General features: G+C 40.8%; 1 protein-coding gene across 1 annotated transcript in view; it reads right to left on the bottom strand.

Annotated features, from left to right (window-relative positions):
* Positions 1-12638: 12638 nt before the first annotated feature.
* MTHFD1L (methylenetetrahydrofolate dehydrogenase (NADP+ dependent) 1 like) overlaps positions 12639-18199 on the bottom strand; it is a 153978-nt gene continuing 148417 nt past the window's right edge. The window contains exon 28 of the mRNA XM_069852119.1: positions 12639-15693. The gene's annotated coding sequence lies outside the window, so the exon portion shown is untranslated. The remainder of the gene's footprint in view (positions 15694-18199) is intronic.

The following is an 18199-nucleotide window of genomic DNA, read 5'->3' on the forward strand; positions in this document are numbered from 1 at the left end:
AATTTTAGGGACTATAAACAGTGGAAACTTGTAGATTCAGAGATTGAGCTTTTTACTGATGGAAGGGAGAAGATTTGCAGCTAGCAGCTATTGACATAACAAGGGGAAAAAACCTCTGTGGCCTTTAGGGCCCAAAAGTGGAATAAGTGGATCAAGGTCATTAAATGTCCCTCGTGATGGGATTTTTCCAAAACTTTCTGCATTTCTGGTCAGTGAACAGCAATGCTTCAAAAGTCATCAGGCTATACTCTTGAATTAAAGTTCAAATAACATTTTTGAGTGAAATCCTGCTTCACCTGAGAGCAGCAGGAGTTTCGTTATTGAAAACTGGGTTTGACTGGGGTAGGATCTCACCAAGCAGGTCAAGGAGAGGGAGGATGTGCTTGGTTTTTTGGTTTTTTTTTTTTATAAACTTTGAGCATGTAAAGAAGTCAGAAAAGGTCTGCACAAAACCCCTTCCACAGCAAACAAAACTCAGATAAATGTTTTGCCTGTGTTTGCATCGGCTGTGTTGAGGGCTTACTGGGTGTTTGGAGGTGGCAACAATGCAGAATTTAGAGTCACCTGGAATCACTGTCACGTGTCCTTCTGAAAAACCACTCTCACCCCCATGCCGTGCTGCCCACAGCTGTTGATGAGAGCCCTTATCTTGCCTTTCTGAGGCAAGGATCATGTTTTGCTGCACCCTGGAGATTTCAGTCCTTGATTTTGATGGAAAAATTAAAATCAAAGTGCTTGAGCCCTAACAGAAGACTTGGCTTTATTGTAAATTCTCTGTGACTACTTCTCTATCTTGTTCAATTATTTTTCCATTAGTGTCAGGCAGTAGAATGTGTTTTAAAGCATTCAAAATGTGATAGTAATCCAACCACTTCCCATAATTTTCCTATGAAAATCATAAAAAGCTGAGAAAATAAATCTTCCCTCAGTTCTGAAATGAACATTTGAGGATCTATTTCCATTTTTCATCTTGAAAAACAAATTTCTGAAAGGTTTTGTCTTGTCTGCCACATGCTCTTGCTTAAGTCACACATTTTCTCTAAATAAAACCCCCTCAAACATTTGGAACTGCTTGCATGAATGCAAATGCCCCTCGCGTGCCTCTGATAATGAGGACTTTATAGCTTCCAGTGGTGACTGAGGTATCTGTTGAGAAGGATTCATTCCCATCTTTCAACAACAATACTATTTTATCTTATCCTAGAGCATTGGTTCAATAAGATAAAATCAACATAAGCCTTTTACCATGTCAATACATTCTATCAAAGTGCAGATCAAGAACTCAAAAGGGATTTGGGTCAAAATCTAGGCAGAGAGATGAAAGACAATGAGTTGTCACCATTTGGACCCCCCTCCAACAATCTACACCTTCAAACAAAAGACCTCACTCCTAGTAACCTTGCCTTTGATTTTATCTTTAAGCATCTTCCCTGTAGTCCCACCTTCTTTTCTTCCCCTGATCCCAGTAGGGCTGGGTGAGTGTCAGGGGAAGGGTTCCTAACTGATCAATAGGCTCTGAATCAGGCTATAGGTGATTCAGAGGCAGTAGTAAAAGATTTTAGATAAAATCTGTGGTGTATTCAAGTTAGCTTTTCTAACTAGGACTAGGCAAATAGGGAAAACAGCCACATAATGCACCCTTCCATATGCCAGCCAAACCTCCAATTTACCTTTGCCTTTCAAAGTTTTTCAATATTGTTTTTATCCAAGAGAGTATGGTTTTGAAAGGTATGATTTTTTTATTTTAAATGCTTAAAAACAAATGCTTCATTTCAGATTTTCAAGATTCACAAACACACCTTTTAATTTGCCAGAATATTTTTAAAAGTTTTAAATATTTTAAAAAGTTTTAAATATTTAAAAATTTTTTAAATATTTTAAATTGTCTTGAACCACGTAGGAATAGATGCATTTTGCCTCCTCCAGCAAATCCCCTGGGCCTAATTCTTTGCTCTTCTGTCTCCCCCGTCCTTCAGGCGTGTGAACAGCTAGAGTGCAGCAAGCTGGTTTTCACAGTCACTAAAAGGTTCTACGACAATGATCAGGATCATAATTAAGATGGAAACATTTTCCCTCTTGTGTGTCCTCATTTTAACAGCTGATAAACTAATGATAATGCTCTGGCTCTAGCGCTAGAATACACTTGCACTAGAATACACTAGCGCTAGAATACACTTGAAGAAACAACACAAACAGTCTTTTCCAAGCTTAAACTTAGGTGATAGATCTGCCTTTTCCTACTCTTGTTTGTGTGCAGCTTGTATATAGCAGCATTTATTTGGTTTTTTTTAGTAGTAGTAACACAGATCTCAGATGGTATAAATGAAACTACGCACTTAGGATCTTCAAACATTTGCACACCTATTTGTGCAGAGGCAATCTAGCTTCTCTTTGAAAAGAAACCCCAGGCTCTGAACCTTTTAGCAGAGGCAGCCAAAGCATTTCTCTCCACTTCAGTTCTTGAAATGCTGGGCAGGATATTCCCGGAGAGCTAAGACGCAATCACATTATGCCCTAAGATTATCCATGTATTGATCATGGGCCAAAGATTTCTAATTACACATATTTCCATGATTCAAACTTTCAAACTGAAATGCTGTTTAAAAATTATTCTCTTATACATCAGAAGCACTTCCCTGACATATCTGGCCAAGGAGCTTCCTCCTCAGGAAGAGGGATCCCTTGGTGATGCAGGGGTGTGCATCCTCGGAGCCGCCTGATTGCTTCAGGCGTGTAGGGAATGCACAGGGCATGGCTGGGGCGTCACGAGGCAGCAGAGACCAGCGAGCAAAATATCTTTGCTTTTCCAGACACCACAAAGCAGATAAACATAGTTGGATCCTCTCCCACGTGCAAAGAATAGCAATGTAATTATTAATCTTGTTTCCTTGCAGAGGACAAGGAGTGATTTATTTTGTACTTTACTCCTATAATGAATTCAGCGTGTGAGCTACCCCTTCAATTTCGTTCCTTCCCTACTGTAGCTGCCTTGCACCACTGAGACGCTGCCAATGTCCCTTCGTGGCCACAAAGCAGAAACAAGAGACCAGGAGTGAGGGGCTGGTATCGTCGTTCAGCTCCCATGAGTAGAAAACACCTCAGCAGCCACTTGCTCCTGAGGGAGAGGGAAGAAGCCATATGGGTTTGGAGAGATCCTTTCACCAGGGCATGTAGGGGGAATGAGCACGGGGGGAAAGTCTCTGTGGCTGGGCTTTGGCAGGGTGGGGAAAACACAGACACTTGAAAAAAGATGCCAAGATTAATTTTTCTTAACGATCTGTAAAACCATATTTTCTCACTGCCTTTCCAAGGTCATGAGATAAAATTCCTCCATTTCCCCTGCCAGTATAGGCAATGAATGGCTGGAAACTGAGACTTTTTCTACATGTTGTTTAAACTTTGATGGAAAACTTTATTTGCTATTGCGCTCACTTTCTCGAAAAAAAATTAAAAAAAAGTAAATGGGATTTAAGTGTCAGAAGAGCTTCAGAGTCCTGAGCTTAACTCTCTCCTTCAAACCAAATTTTTTTGAGCCTCTCAGTCTGTGCAGGCTGAAAAATGATCAGTGAAGTCAGTTTGCCCTGTTTTGAGCAGTATTTGTCAGTGGGATGCAACAAGGGCCAGCTGGATTATCTCCTGGTCATTGGCTGTGACCCGTTTTCAGGGCTGAATAAAGGTCTTTAAATGTGAGATTGCAGATTCTTAGGATTTTATGAAAATTATCTCACCTTGCATTGGATCTACAAACTTAAGTCAGTAAGATTTCTGTTTCCAAAATATAACAACTGAATTATAAGCAGAAATACGTGATAATTAAAATAACCTATATAATGTAAGTGTAGTCTGGTGAGAAGTGGAACTGGGAAGAGTTCATTCCTTATAAATCTCTATATTGCCATGGAAAGGACCTTTTCTCTCTCCTTTGTCTCCATTCCATTCACTCCTCTCCCACTGCTTTCCTGCTTTCATTAAATCTATAGTAATTTGCTTGTCTGTCAACTTATTGTTTAGGATATGTTCACTATTAGGGGATGGATACACATATAAAAATGTCATGTTCACATAAAATCAGTTTTCTTGAGAGAGAACAAATATAAAGGCAGCAGAATCCCTTCCCTTTACTACTTAGAAAGCCTTAGAATAATTTAATATACGCAAATGTATGCAAAGGGCCATAGAGAGATATAAATTTTACTTAACATTACTTTGGAGGTGATCTGTGCTGTCCTATGTTGTTGCTTTGAGTAAGATGGCTATTTCCAGTTCACATTTATGTATGTGAAAGGTGTGTGGGTGCATATACAGATGTGCTCATACACATCCACCTGGCAGTGATTGTCAGTTGTGAAAATAACCACATGCTGCAGCCTACAAGTCAAAGGTCAAGTACACTTTTTCTGTAAACATGGGGAAATCCTGCTTTGAATAACCAATGACTTGACCTTTGCTAGCTATTAGTCTAGTCGGTAGTAATTATCCAAAAGAGATTAAATCACGAGACTCTCAAGGCAAGGTATTTTGCATATTGAATAAGACCAGGGATTAAACACAGATACTTTCCAAATGCCATGGGAGTTACCAGCAGGATAATGTCTTCAGATAAAAAGGACATGACCCTGAGGAAACTGGTTTTATTCCCTCTTCCTTGCTCCCCTCCCTGAGCCGGAGAGCCCTGAGCAATGCTTATCACAGGCTGGTGAACGGGCACTGCTGGCTTATCAAGCAGGCTGCAAGTGGTACTAAAATAACATCACTATGTTTGCACACTATGCAGGTGGTGCATAGGTTCTTGCTATGAGAACACCTTCATAAACACCTGTATGTCAGGTCATAGTAATTTCAGGTCAGAGCCGGGTTTCTAAGGCCTGACACCTGTTTCTGAAATGTCATCCAGACTCCTGAGGTACCAGCCATCTCCTCAGGTGCCTGTGAGACATTACCCTGGTGGCATGGACAGAAGCACTGTCCAGGCTGGGCTAAGAGACAGTTTAGACTCAAGGTCAGTCCAGGCACATGTGGTGGTGTGGCTCAAAGCACCACGGTGCTGGTTGGTGCTGGGAGGGCTGCCATGCCGGATGGAGCTGGCTGGAAGGCAGGATTCAGTCACACTAGCTATTCCCAGCAGCTTCCCTGCATCTCCCACAGTGGGACAGCCGATGGAGAGTTTCCACAGCTGCTCTCCCACTCGCTCCATGTGAGACAATCTGCATGGGCTGACACACCCAGAGGTGATGGTTTAAACTCACAGGAGGAGGATGTGGAGGGGCTGCAGCTTTACTGCCATGGTTGTGTTGAGGGTAACTGCTGGCCACTGAGCCAACAACCTAACCCTGGCAAACAGCTGGGAGACCAAAATCTCTGTCCCTCTACAGCTCTGGGAAGGATGCTCTTCTCACCGCATGGCCTTGGCAGCCTGCAAACCATATCTGTCCACCCAGAGCCAGCTGGGATTCCTGCTGCCAGCCCTCTGCCTCCTGGCTGGCCCCACACTGGCAGCTGCCAGGTCATCCTTGCAGGTCTGCAGGACACTGGTGACTGACTGCAGGCTGCTTGGGCGCAAGTGTAAGGTCCTTGCATGGCTTCAGGCCAGTAATAGCTGCTCTCACAGTGGAGGGAAGCAACAGCAGGCTGAGGAGATGCTGTGCGGCAGGAAGAGGGGAACCCTGGAAATTTGACTGGACATTTGTGGGGGAGAGAAACAAGCAAGGAAATGAGGTGAGTCCAAGGCCTATGGCAAAAAAAGGAAAAAGAAAGCTGTATGCGATGGGAGAGTCTGGGATATTTTAGAAAAAAAAAAGAATAATGCAGAAATGTGACAGGGAAAGGTATATCTTCAGACAGAAGCAATGCCAAGGTAGTACAAAAATTTGGAGCTATCACCTTCCTCACCCCCATGGAGAACAGAGGAATTTGGGGCACTCCGTCAATCCCCCAAAGGGGACTGACAGCCCTGCCTCCAGCCTTGCTCTTGACTAACCCCCTGGTGAAAAGAGGCTGTGGAAGGTGCGAGAACTGATGCCTCTGTCCCCAGCTGGCTGCAGGATCCGAGCTGCTGTGGTGTGTCAGAAGTGTCTTGCTGGCTCTGATCGCTGATTGGCACTGAGGCATCAACATTTGGATAAATCCATCACATGAGATTTACTGACAGTCTTACAAAGAGCAAATAAACCTTTTGTCAGCCCTGTGCAAACCCTGATGAGCTGTGGGCAGGGGTGAGGACCTGTGTGAGGGTAGGAAATACCTGCACCTGCCAGACCTGGGTTGGTCTAGAGAAACCTAAAACACCTGAGGGCTTGGGGGGTGGAGTGAGAGGTCATTCTTTCAGGTGTTTAGATTTCATTACTTTTCCTTTTTTCCCTCTGGTGGCTTGAAATAAGAGATCAGGGCAGCGTTCTTCCAATATGCAGGATGTCACTTAGAATATAGCAACCTATTCAAATGGATGAGCAGGTCAGTGGTCTTATTGTTATCCCTTTGAGAGGCAGTAGGGAAATAGCTGTAATGATTCTGTGGTTCAGAGGAGTGGCTGGATCATTTTCTTGCATTGATTCTGGTGATGAAATCTTTGCGTCAAGCCTTTGGTTTTGCAGCACTCCTTTGCGTGAGTGAGCATGCTCTCCCATTTACAGTGGCCTTGCAGTCTGTGACCCAGATTTGTCGCGTTAGTCCCCAAATCTGTACCTGAAAGTGTAAGTTTACTTCAAGAACTTCTGCTTACTAATAAATAAGACTTTGAGCGTGTGGTGGGATTTGTGGGCCTCCAGAGCTCCTTTCCATCCTGAGTGATTCTGTGTAAACAGCAACCTTAGTGGAGGCATCGGTATCAGATCTGAATGAAGGGTATGGGTGAATATTTAAAATAATTATAAAATAGTTTTATTAGAACAAAAACAGACCAGCTGACTTTATAATGGAATCCTCGCCTGTATTGAAAAGATTTTTTTTAAAATTAGTTTGCACTTACCTGAAACTACCTGAATGTAAATATACTAGATAACTGATCTGCAACATTGCACAGGCATCCGAAGGAGGAGATGGAGGGCATAGCTAATAATGAGGGGAGTTGTTTTACAAGTTCTGTTTACTTCACTAAGAACCATATTTGGTACAAACAGATCTTGGGAAAATGCCTCTTTTATATAGATATTTGAAACATTTTTGTCTCTTTTTGTGAATGTGTTCCACTTACCAGTAATTGTTTAACACTTAATTATATAACTATAAAGTGAGAATAATACGTAAAATATGATACGTATTGAATTTATGTCCAGGTGGAGAAGGAAAACAACTAATTTTGTAGCAATGTTTAGCTTACTAATATATTTTTGTTGCTGTTTTCTTAATGCATAAAGTACACTGCAGAGATATGTGCACTTGTTACATGATCCTTGTTCACAATAGGTATGGTGGGAAGCAAATGATAGTGAACAAACTGCAAATGCTTAGGGACTCCTCCTGCCCATTCACCCCACCACCCAGGTCAACAACTACAAGTTTCTGGCACAATTCCACAATTTATACTTAGATGTGAAGAAAAACCCAAGTGTAATTCTGATAATAGCTTGTATGGGGCTTAACAAAACAAAACTGCTTAGCCAGTTCCTATTGGTACCTGAATATTGTAAATTCTGATAGTCATCTCTTCATCTGCTGGGCACTGGCACTTAAACAAAGCTTGTAGAAATTAAAAAAAAAACTTAAAAATATCGTGCACGTGTACTAAAGTTTCTAAACCTTGAGAGGATGTTGGGGTTGGGTTTTGTAAGTCTGTTTGGTTTTTAATTTAAAAAATTTTCTCCTATTTCTCTCCACATGCTAAGCATTCTATGTCTTCAGCTGGTGGTGGGCTGATGGGAGCAGGATTTCATAGAATCATAGAATCACCAGGTTGGAAAAGACCCACTGGACCATCGAGTCCAACCATTCCTATCAAACACTAAATCATGCCTCTCAGCACCTCATCCGCCCATGCCTTAAACACCTCCAGGGAAGGTGAATCAACCACCTCCCTGGGCAGCCTGTTCCAGTGCCCAATGACCCTTTTGTGAAAAATCTTTTCCTAATGTCCAGCCTAAACCTCCCCTGGTGGAGCCTGAGGCCATTCCCTCTTGTCCTGTCCCCTGTCACTTGGGAGAAGAGGCCAGCACCCTCCTCTCCACAACCTCCTTTCAGATACTTGTAGAGAGCAATGAGGTCTCCCCTCAGCCTCCTCTTCTCCAGGGCTCTGTCTGTAGGGTGGTGTGCTGCAGGGAGGGCACCCTGGCTGGCCCTGAGGATTGGTGACACTGTAGCACTGAATAACTTGGAAAACGTCAGTGGTGAGGGAGCTCCAGTCAAACTCTTTCCAATGCTGATTGCATCTGAACGGTCCCAAAGCAACAATTTCAAGAGGCTTTCTTTAACCTTACTGCAGGGAATGTCTATAAACATATCTGTAGCTCTTCAGGCTCAAGTCAAGCTGGTTAAGGCAATGTGAAATTCAAGGTCAAAAGGCGAAATGCTGCTAAATTTAAGATTCAAGTTTATGCATGTGTGTAAATTGTTACTTGGATTGTTTCCATTTCAGATGCTCTAAGTAAGGGATGGCTCTTCCAGAGTTCATCTCCCCCTACAGCTGGGTACCATAGCCACTTCACAGGAGTTATGACCTGAAAAGGTCCTCCCCAAACATCTTTTCCCCAGTATGCAAGCTGAACTGCTCTTGTGCATCCAGGCTTGTATCTATAAATGTTTGGATGTGGCTCTGTAGGTTCGCTTCATCATCCCTTATACAGGATTAAACTGTGTATTCTCCTGTCAGGCTTTTTCCTACCACTTGTCTTCAAACAGTGGAAAAACTCAGTCATTGGAGATGCTTGGGCTTAAAATTCATTCACAGAGACACAAATGTATTTGATGAGATCCTCTCCTAACTGGACAGAGTGAGGGTTTGGTGCTGTGTGTTTATTTAGAGGTTTTTTTGTTTGGTTGTTTTTGTTTTAGTTTTTGGGGGTTTTTTTGGTGGTTTATTTTTGGGTTTTTTTTTGGTGTCAGAGCTTAAAGGGACCAGCAGAAAAGTAGGGAACCTTTTTCCACGTGAATACTGTACTTTTTTCCCCCCAGTATGGTGTTGGGATAATGCTACTGTTGGCCCTTTCTGAAGGGTTTGCAAAGTAGACCATCTGTCTCTTAAATATCTCATGTCACCCTTAGCTTAATAATTGCAGGTTGCCTATGCAGCCCCCAGCCATGTCTAAATTATATGGTTGTATTGGGCATAACTCTTCCATTTCTCCTTCCAAGCTGGTGTGTGGTTTGTTTGCTGCTGAGTAAATGCAGCCACGGGATAGAAATGTCTAAATTTAGCAGAAGATGAGGTTATCTGTTGCAGTGACCCACTGCAGAGGAGGCATGTGTGAGGAGAACTCAGTAAATGCACAGCTCTGAGACTGGTGTCTCCTCCTTGGCTCCATGTAATTGGTGTTGCTCTGCTAATTCCCTATAGTTGCTATAAGTGAGGCCAGGTACAAGCTCAACATAAGATATTTCTACTGTCTCTGAGGATCTGGTAAAAACACCATAAGGAAGAAGTGATGGGAAACAGCGTTGGAATTAAAGAATTGGCTCTGGGTCTCCTCCAGTAGTGCTAATCCATGTGTATTCTTCCCTCAGAAGATATTTTTAGATCACTATTCTCTTTTTAAATCGATGATAACTTTCACCTGCTGCTCATTGCTTTATCTACTATTTCTTAGTATCATTTGATTACATTGTGCTGATTTAGTGTCTCTCTTTGAAACCAAACATTAAAAATTAGCCTTGATGCTTCTGTGTGAAAGTACCTTTTCCCTTTTCAGCAGGTTTTTGCAGATATAAGTGCTTTTAACGTTTTTTATTATTTTTTAACATTTTAAGCCTTCTTAAAAATTGCTAGTGTTAAGTTATATACCACTCAATTTAAAGGAATTTTTGAAGTGAGATTTACCAAAGTAATTTCTTGGGCTTATCTTGGTTTACATGTTTCCTTCATACAGTTCTGTCCAAAAAGAGCAAATTTGACTCCTGTACTTTGGTTTTTTTTTTCATTTGCCTTCTTCATTATTTTTCTTTTCTTTATTCTCTTCCATTTTTCTCTTACTAATAAGAACTTGTGTACTTGGTTATTACTGGCAAACTGGGATCTAAAGTCTGTATGACTTTTTCAGTAGTTACTGAAGCGCAATCCCCCTGGATGAACAACCAGTTTTTGCCAGGCTGTAACATTTGATACCGAATTGAAGCAGCTGAGCTTACTAAACACAGGAAAAACATCAAAACTGTATGGAACTGATGCAAAAGGCTTTGTTCATTAAAATGCAACCTTAGCCTAACCTCATAAGGAGCAGATTGGACTCATGGTATGTTGGTTTTGTTGCTCTCCCCCAAAACCTTCCATGTGGGGAGTTTATTTACCTCTAGCACCTGAAAAAAAGAGCTTGGCAAGTATAGGTTTTTCTGGCTGCAATGGAGACACCAAGGTAATACGTATGTGCCTCAGATGAGCTGGATGGGAATATGTGTAACAGCCAAGCTGTGGAATCAAGAAATACAGAGATGTTGTCTCCTTGCAGAGGCTTTGGCTGACCAAAAGTTTGGTAGGAGCTGGTCTGCTGCCACAAGTTATAGAGGCTTTCTTCCCCCTCCCTCAGATTTTTCCCTAAACCTTTTGGCAAAAATGAAACTGGAAGGAAATATAGAATTCATATAGTGGCACAGCTACTTGTCATGTACGTAATACATGTTTGGTACAAATACAGCTGCAATTCTGGGGGTTTTGGGGTGTTTTTTTTGAGAATAAATATAAACTGTGCCTGAGAGGGGAACATGCAAGTGCTATGTTATGTGGGCAACTAACAGGCCGTGTCCTGAAAAGCTGGAAGTCATCTTTGGCATTAGGAAGCTTACCTTGAGCAGATGTTAATGGCAATTGAGTTACAAAGCCATGATGGGAATTGCCCAGTAGGAAATAGCTTTTAAATGTCATAACTTAAACATTGATTTACTGTATTGCATAAAAGTAAGGCATGAGTTATATTTGATACGTCCTCTTTTTTATTAGTGCTCTACAAAGAAAAGTTCTTAGGGTCCCTGTATTTCAGCTCTGTGTGCTTCCCCAGCCCTAACTTTTTCTAGCATCACAGCTCATAGGTGCACCAAAAAGTTTACAGAAGGGACCTAGAGATCACCTAATGCAGAGTTGATTTTAAAAAGCTCTTAAGTTCTTCGGGGTTTTGTCCAGTTGAGCCTATACTGGCACATAGCAGCCTAGCTCTTTCCAATCACTACTCCAAGGTTTTTAAAGTTTACTTGGGAAGCAAACATTGAAATTTTTTACATAAAAACTGCATGCACGAATACATATTCTTTCATGCTTGTTTCTATGTAATATATTGCACTCAAATGTTATGGAGCAGGGAGCTATTATCATGACCACACTTATGGAAATATTTGAATTTAGCGAGCTTTATATAAACACCCTGGCCTTAAACCCACAGTGCAGGGTGACGTATAGAGTGCAGCAGTCCTCTTCTCAGGACAAATGCTTGAAGGGGCTCTCAGTGTTTTCATTTCAACCCTCTCAAGCAGGGGGTCATGGCTTGGCCTTCAAATTTTTCTCTGAAGTATCGCCTCAAAAATCTTTTCTATGAAAAACTGCATGTTGGAAGGGATGAAACCATCTGCCTTCCCACCCCACCCATGTTTCAGTGGAGGAGAGAGAGCCTTCTTTGCCTCTTGTGCTTGCCCCCCTCTGCTGATGACCACCCAACCAGCCAGACCCAAATGCAGTTGAAGGACAAACTTAATCCTTGGGATCTGTTATATAGGAGTAAGCTCCTCACTATAGTAGAAAAACTGAAAACCTGGAAATCTAGTCATCAGAAGCATGTTTAAGACCTGCTGCTAATCCAAATCATATGGTAAAGATTTCATTTAGCTATTTAGAAAACAGAAGCAATGTCAAGTACGTGCACCTGAAATGCTTGATTTCTCTCCTCCTATTCCTGCTTCCCCATTTTATTTATTCCTGCTCCTGGGATGCTTTCTGCTCTGTTATGGTCCAGTTGATTTAACAACCCATAGTTCCTGAAGCTTTTGCATTGCTTGAACTTAAATTCCCCCTGAGAAGCTCACAGGTGTATGTTCTTGTACCTGATAATGTTTCGCATAAATCCAGCTGCCAACTGAGAAATGGAAAGTGTCCAGCTGACCCTTGCATCTGATCCAGCCTTTCACGCCAAGGACCAAAGGCAACAGCAGGATATTTTGGGACCAGGACAGGATGTTAGTCTGGTGTGTCCTTCCCTCCAAACACAAACCAACTTCAAAAAGGACTGTAGTGAGGCAGAAGGTCCTGTGGACATCCCTCCTGTGCACAGCCCCTCGTGGCAACAGGCAGGGACTCAAGATGTTCCTGGCTCTGCCAGTAGGTCTGGTCACAAAAAGTCTCCAGCCTTACTTGCATTTGGCACTCGACCAGGACATGGCTGATCTCCCCTCCCTCCTTAGTGTAGTTGTGTTTAGCTGGAGACAGGGATGTGACAAGACTAAGTGGCTTAAAGTGTGTGTGTGTGTGGGAAGATCACTAAACAGACAAGACGGAATACAAACAGAGAACAACATTAAATAATGGATGTGGTTTATTAATGAATTTAGACATGAGATAGGCACCACATGTAATCTAAACATCAGTACAAACATACACTATCTTCAAGTTCAGGGCAACTGAAATTCTCAGATTTTCAAATTTTGAAACACAAAGAAACTTGTTGTATGTAGTCTGATGCATTTCAATGTCACTAGTTTTCTGTAGTTTAGCAGTAGCAATAACAAAGTATCCAGTCACTACAAAAAGCAGATCTTCTGATAATAAACAATGGCATAGTTCTTAACATGCTTTAGCAAATGCAAAGATAAACACAGCAAGTAGCTTTAGGAGGCTGCCCTTCTGCCATGTCACAAAGTTGCTCAGAGTAGACGCAAGGGCAGGAGCCTCACACTTGCAATCACAAGCGACACACCTAGCAATAACAGTTACCTTAACAAGATTCCATTTTAAACCCTTCCTGAAGGCATTTGGCCTGGGAACTTGTGGCCCAAGGTTATGTATTGTGGTAGTTTCTGCAGCTCAGGTGATGGCCAGAAACTTGGTCTCCTTGGATCATGAGATGGAATCTGCAGGCCAATGTGGATCATTTTTAACAAATATTTCACTAAAATGTAAAACGGAGAACTAAAAATGTCTTTTGAGGGGCATGGTTTAGTATTTGATAGGAATGGTTGGACTCAATGATCCAATGGGTCTTTTCCAACCTGGTGATTCTATGATTTTCAATTTTCCTTGGATTATTGAGGCTACCAAAACAATATAAAAATTCCTGTGCATAGGAAAGTAGTAAAAAACTACAGGATGTTTGTCAACTCTCGACTAACTGAGCTGGAATGGTATTTTAGGGAGAGACTGATGGGTCAGATAAACAGTCCTAGCATGCAAGACCTGAAGAGACAACACAGAGACTACAATACATTAAGTGTGTGGGTATCGAGCAGCAGTTTGAAATGGGTTATAAAACCTGTTGCTCAGACAAACATATCCCATATGGAAACTTCCCAGGCAGCCAGCTAGTGCCACGTTTGACAGCCCATATTGCATGGAGATACATCGAGCACACTTGCAGTGGAGCTACAGGGAATGCAAGTAAGGCACAGTTATGGTTTTCCAAGTTTCTCTGGGCAAGATGGAAGGAAAGCCTTATCTGTTTTTCTTGTGAGGGCTCTATAAGGAAAACTATGGCTGGAAACCACACTCATTTTCTTAAAAAAGTCCTTGGATTTTTCTAGGCTAGATAGCTCAGTGTGCTCAACAGTTAAATGTATGAATAGCACAGTTGTATTTTGGGACACAATTTTATAGAAAATATCAGTATCTCTCTCCCCAGTAGCTGAGAGCCACACTTGACTCTTGCTTTCTACTGCTTATGTTTGTCCAGCTACAGAGTAATTAAAGCATTCTTAGCCAAGGCTGTTATGAGTTCTATCATCTAATCAGGCTAAAATATCAAATAACTATTTTTTTGCATTTTTCTTCACAGCAATCCCCACAGTGCTGGGGGATCATGCTATGAATAGAACAGTTCTGAAATGCAGTCAACAGATATTTCCGTGCTGCTCCAGGGAAGGCAGAGATAATTATTTTAATTGTCCCCACTTTGCTCTTCTGTCCATAATTATAGTTTTGAGTTTATAAATAACGAAGCATGATTTAAAAACCAAAACAAACTCCTCAACTACAACACAGTTCCTGAGATAATTAAGTCTCCAAATGTGGCTGTGTAGAAGGGAACCAAAGCTACACTGCAGAAGCCCATAACATACAGATGTGCGTAAGCTGAGCAAAGCGACAGGATGGAAGACGTCACCAGGAAAATAAGCTCTCTCATCATTATTTAACTGCTTTTTACCTAAAAAAAAAAAAAAAGAAAGCCTATTGTCTTGATTGAACCTATTGTTCTGTTGTATTTTTTGTTATTGAAAGAACCAACAGTCAGTCACAGAGAGTTTCCTGAGGAGCAGCAGCTTGAAAAGCTAAATGCAGTATCCTGCACCGAAGGCTTGTTTTGCTGCAGATTTAAGAAAAACTAGACAAGGTAAATTAATTAAGGTAAATTAAAGCACATGCTTTAGGATTTAACTTGTTTGAATACCCCCTTCAAATAGAAGGCATACCCCAGTTTTCCAAGTAGGGTGGTTAAAACCTGCAAAATGAAGTAGAACAAAGCTCAGCCCTGCCACATCCCTGACTGATGGACATTCCTCTGTTGTTACTGGGCATTGTGTAGCGCCAGGGACAGGACAAGAAAAATTCCAGGTTGAGAGCCAGCACAGCAGGAGGCTTCATTAGCCATGAACAGGGGCAAAACAGGGCTTCAGAAGGAGTAGTGCCCTCATTGAACAAGTCTTCACAACCACATACACAAAATCAGCTGGACAACCAGCAACATAAGATTTGGATAAATGGAGTCCTATGGATATGAGACAGCTACGGCTTAAGTGTGTCAAAAAAACTTTGCCCCACAAGGAAATAAATTGTATATTAAAAATGTTTTACAAAATACATGCTCTGTTCTTTCTCTGCTTAATATCTCCCTTGCTTGAAACTTGGCTGTTGCCCAATTGCATCCAGAGCAACACTTGATAATAACTCAAAAATGTGCAGTTAATCTGTGTGTAGTTTCGGCTCCTGAATGCCAGGAGCAAAAGTGTATTTTTCAGAGAAATAGGCTTGATCATAGATTATAATAGTGTTTATGCAGGTTTTTAGATCACCAAGATAAGGGAAATACTTCTGTAAACTCCTTTGAGAAAAGACAAAAACTCCAAGGTGAAAAATTCCTCTCTTTTCAATGTTTTTTTCATCCACAAACAAGTAAAGTCCCAGTAGAGAGCTTTCTGCAGTACAGCGAGAAAAACTTTAGCTTGCTCCCTCCCCCCCACCTTTTTTTTTAACCTTACAGCTATATTTCATCATAAAAACTAGTTTGAAGAAAGAGTAAACTTTTGCTCTTTGGTCTATCTTGACGTTCCTCCAGAGACACATAACAGGAATATTTCAGATTCAAGTAGGATGTCTCCTACTTGCAGGAAACAGGAAAGTTGCAGTTCTTAATTTCCAGGCTTCTGAAATGAGAAAGATAAAGAACTTGCTTATACCTTGAAACAAGACATCTTTGCTTTCTTTGAAGGAAAAAAATAAAAATAGAAACATCACAACCTAAAAGCAGTGTTTTAGTGAAATTGTATATTTTTGCCTTAACCATGATAAACAAAAACATTAAGCTTTTGCACATGCACCTCCCACTTATTATCTGTGTAACTCTGTTAGGTGAGGAACAAAAATCTGTACTCAGATTCCAGTATCATAGGCTGTAGAGTAGTGTAGTAATTGCTGCTAACTGAAACACAATACTGTGGAATGAGATTAAAAGAAATTAGTTTTCTGTTTCATAGGATCAATTTTGTGGATGCAAAGGAAAGGGTTTTTTTTTAACGCTTTCTGTCCAAATTTGAATGAATTAAGATGAAAACATCTAACACACAGTTTGCAATTTTAGGACAGCAGTTTTGGTGTCCTTGCTTCATGGGCTTCTGTACAGCTGTGAAGATGCTCGCACCCAAAGCTCTGGGATTCTTCTCACATTCAGAAAGGCTCTGAGGGTGGCTAAATACCCATGCTGTGTATTACAATCATTCCAATGCTCCACCAGTTCTGAAGAGGAAATGAGTGTGAGAATACACCTGCAACTGGGGACAGCCACCAATCAAGAAAAACCACCACCCCCCACCACCAGCTGAGATACCCAAAGCCAAACCGGCATAGTGAGAGCAGGCACCTGCTGCCACTGATTAAATTAGAGGGAACATAAGAGCTCACAAGGGTCCTTAACAGATTTTACTTTTGCAGAGTGGGTCAGGTTCATGAACTCTTCTCACTGTGCAAATAATACTTTGTTTTAAAAAAAATTGCTTCCTACTGGCAGACTTGTCTCCATGCAAATCTTATTCTGACTGGTGCTATCTACATATGGCTCTTAAGGAAATAATTTCACATTTCATAGTGTATGACCTGGCAGTATAATTTAAATAGGGTAGTGGGCAATGATTAAGAACTAGCTAGATTCTTTTGGTTCATTTCCAGATATTAACAACTCATTTTTCTTATAGAGCATGTTGCTCCTACAGAGAAATTGTAATACTACGTGTTCCACATAACAGCTATTTGTCAAAAGTAAAAAGCAGAGCTGTGGTTTTTTGATGAAGTTTTTGCTTGTATGACCTTTTAGAGTATATTCTTGTGACTGGTATTCTACAAGTTTTTGTGAGGACTGTCATCTGCTTCATTATTGGAGTGAAGTGGTAGAGGAAAAGCAAGAGGGGGTAATGACATCCAATGTTTTGGTTCACTAATAGCCCCACACAGCTACTCTACCAGCAGGAACTTTTGACTGTATCTACTTCACAAGCCTCATGCTGCTATGCATTGCAGAGGATGATATAAGCTGCACACTAAAACAACTGTTCTCAACTCTGCATCCATGTTTATAACGAAACATCTGCAGCTCTTCCACAAATCTCTAAATATTTTTCAATTACCACATCTTAAAGATTTGAATCAGTCCTAATGAGCTGGTGCAGTATCATATTACTAGAAATTTTAAATTATACACTAAAACCCTAGGAAAAGAATTCAAACCAAGTGAAATAAAATTAAAAAATGCCTTGATCTGCCACCACAGAAACAAACTCACAAATACCTCAAAGCGTAGTATCAGTTATAGTGTGGGTTCACTTCAGTGACTGCATGAAAGCAAAGAATACTACCAAACTTCTCCACAAAAAGTTGGTAGCAAAGATTACATGGGAATATTGTTTTGCTCTTCATCCAAAATGAGGAATGTACAAATCTAATTTAGCACATGAACCAAATGATGACTTTTAGAGCTGATGGACACTGACTCCCTTGTGTTACGCTCACAGATTATTACAGTATTCTCAAGGCATTTATTTAGCTTGCTATAGATAGGAAAACAGATCAGTATATGCCTGTATTGACGAAAAATATATATGATCAAGCTTTTTTTTCTTTAAAAAGCTTAAATTTACTAAATCATGCATCTGCCTGATGGCAATACCTCCATAATGAAATTAAAATAACTTAACAGTTGGATATATACACTGTTTTTTACATGACTATTATGTTTTTGTGACTTTGTTAGCATTTCTTTTTACATCTGAGAAAACACCACCACTGACTGAAAGCCAAGTTTAACATTTTCATTTCATGCATAACTTCTTCAAGTAAAAGACCTTCACAGTCAGAATGGAGCATTTAATCTGCTGATTTATCGTTGTTCTTCAAAACTTACCGATCCATGTTTCGGATAGATTTGTGAAAGACTGGGCAGTAAACATCTGATTAAGCAGGTTATGTGAATCTGCATACAGATTTTATGTTAGGGTTCTACTGCCATTTCAAATGATTCAGAAGTAATTGCATGATTAATCAATATGTATGTGTGAACCTATCAGACATATAATGCATATCAGTAACAAAAATGGGATAGATGCCGTGAAGTGGTATGTAAAACACTACCCTGCAACAGAATAGTCAGTAATGGTTTGCATA

Source organism: Phaenicophaeus curvirostris, chromosome 2 (genome assembly GCF_032191515.1).
Source record: "Phaenicophaeus curvirostris isolate KB17595 chromosome 2, BPBGC_Pcur_1.0, whole genome shotgun sequence".
Lineage (NCBI taxonomy): Eukaryota > Metazoa > Chordata > Aves > Cuculiformes > Cuculidae > Phaenicophaeus > Phaenicophaeus curvirostris.